Raw genomic sequence first — 6,321 nt, forward strand, 5'->3', positions numbered from 1 at the left:
TAAAGATTTTATTTATTAGAGAGAGAGAGAGAGAGCACAAGAGGGTGAGCAGGCACAGCAGCAGAGGGAGAGGGAGAGGCAGACTCCCCACTGAGCAGGGAGCTCAATGCAGGCTCATGGGATCATGACCCTGATCATGACCTGAGTCAAGGCAGACTCTTCACCGACTGAGCTACCCAGGTACCCCATACCTTACCTGTTTTCCTCTCTAATAACCTTGAAGAATATATAGGACTTTACATTTTTTTTCAAACCTTATTTACACTGTTATCTCTTAAATCCTTACCCAAAGGATTTAATCATTCCGTGCTGACTTTGCAACATTTGCTTCTAAGCATGGATCTCACAAGTAACTGAGTGACTAGAAAGTAAAATACACTTCACAGGTATTTTTGCAGCTCTCTGGTTTAAACGGTCTTCATTGTAATTGAACCAGGGGGTAGGGGGCAACCGGACCTTCCAGTTACATTTTAAGTTTTCCATGTTTATGAGAAAATCGATGTCTGTGATGTCATGCTTTATCCTGTGCAGTGGTGACCCAGCTGTATACTAGTGGAGTCCTGTGCTCTCGCCTTTGACGATATCCATGCCAAGGATTGCATCATGAGGTGTCCCCATTGTTAGGGTCTAAGGTAAGCTGAGCATGTTTATGTGTGGGCCAAATAAGATTTGATACTTCGTGGAATATGATTTCCTAGAAGTTTGAACCCTCCAGGGACCTTAAATACCTGTTCTTCTCGGATTAGAGAACTGAAAGTGCAGACTCTGCCTTAGATTGTATGGCGTCAGTCAAGGTGATTCATCTGTGCGAAACCCAAAGTGGGCAGGCCTGTGGTGTGCAGGGGGTATGAAACTGAAAATCGCCCTTCCTGTGGCTTCTGCTTCGTTTTCCAAGGATTATAATATCCTGGGTAAGCTTCTGGCACTGGGGAAGGCAGCTACAGACCACATAATGGAAGGGAAAGTATTCAAAACTGTTCATTNNNGCAGGTGTAGTCTTTCTCTACAATATCATCCAACCCACGCTGACTATTCACTGTTCCGTGAATGTGCCTTGTGCTTTCTGACATCTGCCCATGCATTTCACTTGTGGAAATGTACGTAGAACTTCCCCCGCGTCAAAGCTTACTTCTCTGCCTAATTCTGATTTTGACTTTTCCTTAAAGCCTGTCTAAAGCATTCAGGGTACTCTCCCTCAGAAGCACACGCAGCGAACTTCCACTACTACAGCCCTTCTGCATACTGTATTCTAAATGTGCATATAACAACCTTTCATGATTGTAATGTGCCTGAAAATTGGATGCTTTTTGGTTTTTTATTTGGTACCCACACATAATATTTAGTACATATTCTTACATATGTAATCAGTAATCCATTATATATTGAATGAACTTATTAAATGTGACTTGCAAAATGTTTAACGTGGCAAAGCAACATTAAAGGAAATCTTAAGGTTTTATATGGCGGATAATGAAAATATTTGCAATGTGTGTACGGTTTTAATATCCAGTGTGTATGAAGAAATTTCAGTTGGAGGAAAAAAAACTGAAAAATGAGCAAAAATATTAAAATGCAATTCATAAAAAAGGTGGGCGGGGGGATGGGTGGAGTAGTGATGGGGATTAAGGAAAGCACCTGTGATGAACACCAGGTGATGTATGGAATTGTTGAGTCACTATTTTGTACACCTGAAACTAACATACCACTGTTTTTTAATTTTATAAAATTTATAAATTTAAAAATTTTATAAAATTTTTTTAAAATTTATAATACAGATGCCTAATAAAGCACAGAAAGTATAGAGCCCCATTACTTACCCAAATAACTACGAGGTGCTAATTGTCACCTATCATTGTGGAAGTCGTAGAAAAACAAGTAGGAAGCAGTGTAACTGTGTCAGTAGTGGCAAAGTTGAGCGGAAATAAGTCCCCTCATATTCGTGGTGCGTGAAATATGAATGGAAAATACATCTTCAAGGGGCAGTTAGGCAAAATCTATCGAAAGCCTTGAAACAGCTCTTACTTGTACCTTCCATTTGTTCACTCACATACTAAGTGCCTATTATGCCCTCAGCTTTGGTATAAAACAAGATCCCTATTCTTAGCACTTTTTTTCTAATTAGGTTTTCAGATTTAAACTGAAATCTTGATTTTTTTAACTTGAATTTTTAGAAATAATGGAAAGCAAGAAGATTTGGTACCAGATAATAGATGTACCTCTGCCTTCTTACATAATGTTAATAAAACATAAAACACGAATGTTTAAGCAAGTTAGAAGGGTCCTTATAAATCCACAGTTCCTCTGTGTCCCCATAGCGGATACACATGAAGCATGTGTTGACTACTTGTAGCGATCACCATAAAGAAGGCCCTCTAGTCCTTACACAACTGTCTTCCTATCTTCTCTTCCTCCTGCCTCTTCCAACCATTTACTGTTTGTTCTATTACCTAGATCTTTAAAGCTTATCTTTTTTCCTCATTCCCACCCCCAGTCACCCTAAGCCCCCAGTCACCCTAAATCTTCTCTAAATCAATGGCAAATCTGTTCCTTCCAGTCTTTGGAACTTTTTTTTTTTTTTTTTTTTTTAAGATTTTATTTATTTGAGGGCGCCTGGGTAGCGCAGTCGTTGAGGCGTCTGCCTTCGGCTCAGGGCGTGATCCCGGCATTCCGGGATCGAGTCCCACATCAGGCTCCTCCGCTATGAGCCTGCTTCTTTCTCTCCCACTCCCCCTGCTGTGTTCCCTCTCTCGCTGGCTGTCTCTCTGTCACATAAATAAATAAAATCTTAAAAAAAAAAAAAAAAAGATTTTATTTATTTGAAAGAGTGTGAGAGAGAGAGAACACAAGGTGGGGGGGCTCAAGGGGAGAGGGAGAAGCAGACTCAGGGCTCTGGGCTCAAGGATCATGACCTGAGCTGAAGGCAGATGCTTAACCTACTGAGCCCCCCTCCCCCTCCAGGTGCCCCACTGTGACTCATTCTTGATCCCTGTCTAACAACCCACTTCCAAATCTGCAAATCCTGACAGCTTTACCTTCAAAACCTGTTATAAAAGCAACCATTTATTTCTCTCTTCTGCCCCTACTCTGGCCAAAGCCACTGTTATCTCTCAGATTGTTGTTAATAGCCAGCTAATTGGCTTCCCTTGATCTGCTTGCTCTCTGGCCAAAATCCCTGAATGGCTTCCATTGTCCTGTGAGAGCCTATTTAATTTGTAGTCGCTACTTCCACGCCCTGCTGCCCACATCCATGTTCATCAAACACTTAGTATTTCCTCCCAGGCCTTTTGCATCTACCGGTAAACCCCCCCCCCAAGACAGCTACAAGTCTCACTCACTTCCTTCAGTCCCTGCTGAAATACCACTTTATCAAGGAAGTGTTCCCCTGAAGTCCCTAAAATGACAATTCCTCACCACCCTCTCTACCCAGCTTCTCCTGCCATATTTGTCTCCATTATATTTTGTGTACATTATGTGTCCGTTTCTCCCCGTGTACTGTAATATTTGTTGGTGTGTCTGCCTTCCTCACCCCCACCCCCGTACTTACTAGAGCGTAAGCCCTGGAAGGGCAGAGCCTTCATTTTGTGAAGAGTGCTTGGCATAGAGCACATGCCTTTTAAAAATGTGTCGAATGGACGGATAGACCATTACTTCCAGACCTTTAGCAACTCTCGTTCCCTTCTGTGGATATCTACCCAATGTCACTGTCTGAAAATGTGATAATCCTTGCCCTGGGAAATGCCCAGTACAGTGCAACTACTACTTCCCTGGATCTGGGTATTCTTCTGATGTTAATAGAGCCTGCACTGTCAATCATTTTCCTTCTCTTCTTCTGATTTCTTCTTCCTCTTCCTCCTCCTCCCCTTCCTCCTCCTCCTTCTTTTCAGCAGTGTAACTGTTCCGGGAAGAATTCAGGGGTCCTTTGCACAGAAACCAAAAACAATAGAAGTCAGCTGGAGTTGAACTCACTACCCCAGGATCCCCAGAGAAAACCTAGCAATCGAATTACTCCAGCCAATTACCTCTGTTGTTCCTAACTTTGTAATTCATGCATACACAAGGCACTGTGTGCTGGGCACTGAGGGGGATATAAAAATAAAATGTAAGCAGAGCCTGTCCTAAAGGTTCTCTGTGTCACGTTATGATTCACATAAGCAACTGCATTACATGCTCTGATGTACTAAGTGCCCTAAGAAGGATGCTGATTATCACAGCTCTCTTGAGAGAAAAGCATTTGAGCTAAGACCTTAAGGTAAGATTTGGATATATGGAAATGGCCTTCTAGAATCTAGTCACGAGGAAAAGCCTAAGCAAAAGAATGAATTGGGTACACACAAGAGATAGTGACTAATTCCATTTTGCTGGAAGATATATTTGTAAAAAGAAAGAAAGGAAGAAAAGAAAGAAAGAAAAAGAGAAAAGGAAGGAAGGAAGGAAGGCAGGTAAAAGTTGGAGAACTTTGAATGCTAGACTTAACAAACCTTGTGTGTTGGAAATAAGAGTTATTGAAGGGGTGCCTGGGTGGCTCAGTCGGTTAGGCGTCTGCCTTCGGCTCAGGTCATGACCCCAGGGTCCAGGGATAGAGTCCTGCATCAGGCTCCCTGCTCAGTGGGGAGTCTGCTCCTCCTTCTGCCTCTGTCCCTCCTGCTGCTTGTGCGCTCACGTGCTCACGTGCTCTTGTCAAAATAAATAAAAATCTTTTTTTTTTTAAAGATTTTATTTATTCAACAGAGATAGAGACAGCCAGCGAGAGAGGGAACACAAGCAGGGGGAGTGCGAGAGGAAGAAGCAGGCTCATAGAGGAGGAGCCTGACGTGGGGCTCGATCCCATAACGCCGGGATCACGCCCTGAGCCGAAGGCAGACGCCTAACCGCTGTGCCACCCAGGCGCCCCCAAAATAAATAAAAATCTTTAAAAAAAAAAAAAGTTATTGACAATATCTGACTAGGAAATGACATGATTAGTTGTTGCCTTAGGATAATGAATTAGTGTTTGTGAATAAAGGATTCACCCCAAGGTGGGGGGTGGGGGTGGGGTGCCAGAACCAAGGATGCCGGTTTAGGAGGTCTGCAGTAATCTAGCCAAAAAAGATGCTTAAGCAAGTGTGGTCGCAATAGCAATAGAAGAGCAGGAGATCATAAAAGATACGGAGGTACAACATTTGGCATTGGGTGGACGGGTTTGAGAATGAAGCAAGGAAAGGAGTAGACCACGGTGGATGTGGTTTTGGAGCCTAGGTGGCCTCACGGCAGAAATAGAACCTCCAGGAGTTGAAAAGCACGCTTGAAAGGAGTTTCAAACATGCATGTTAGGGGCCAAACGATGTTAAACAGAACTTGCTCTCAGTATATAAAATTAAGGAAATGTGGGAGGCATCCACATAGAAATGACCAATGAAATGGGGCTCATGGGAAGATGTAGAGAAGAGAGGCGATGATACCAATGAGTGAATACAGCTATATTAGGTTAAGATTCTTGAAGTCTTTGAAGGTCAAGAAGAGCCAGTGAAAGTAGATTAGGATAGCTGAGATGAAGTGACTGAGAGACTCAATAGAAAACACAAGAAAAAAAAATTTCGAGTAAGCAATAAAAAGTGTACGAAGTACTCTGTCCCAGAATACTTCAATTAACCTCCTCTCCCCAACCGGTGTCACAAAAGGTTGGCTTCTAAGGTGCTTTCTACCTCTTTTTGAACAATGGTGATTGAACTGTCATTTTGACTCCCTAACAACATTGTTAATACAGTGTAATCAGTTTAAACAGGGATGTTTAAGACTTGAGGTGGCACGAGTAAATTTAAATATATAGACACATATATTGAAGCAAAATGGTGGGAGCATGGGGAAAGACCTGTCTTTGAGAAATGTCGGCCTTTAATAACCTTGAATCCGAATTATTCCCTGGGTCCGTTTATAATGAGACAGAGTGATTCTATACTTGCCTTTCTTCTGTGCCCCACACTTAATTTCATTCACATTCACTTTGCGTCGTTCACAAAGCCTGCTGAGTGCCTTGCATAGCATGGAAACGCGTTTCCCCAACCAACAGGCTCTTTTCCAGTGCACGCCTCGAGTTGGTTTTAACAGCCTGATTAGAACCGTCTAAATTACTGCTTTAGGAGCCATTCATGATACGTCCGGTCTCTGCACCGAATATATTATTTTAAAGGAGATGTTTGCTTTTAAAATCGAAGAGGGGTCCCCTGGCCTTCCATCGTCTCCCTAGTCTTGCTCGAGCCCCGAGTGTCCTTTGTGAAAAAAAATTTGCATCACAGTACATTTACATTTTTTTCAAGAAACACTTCCACTTTTTTTTTTTTTTTT

Source organism: Ursus maritimus, unplaced genomic scaffold (assembly GCF_017311325.1).
Source record: "Ursus maritimus isolate PB19 unplaced genomic scaffold, ASM1731132v1 scaffold_5, whole genome shotgun sequence".
NCBI classification, from domain to species: domain Eukaryota; kingdom Metazoa; phylum Chordata; class Mammalia; order Carnivora; family Ursidae; genus Ursus; species Ursus maritimus.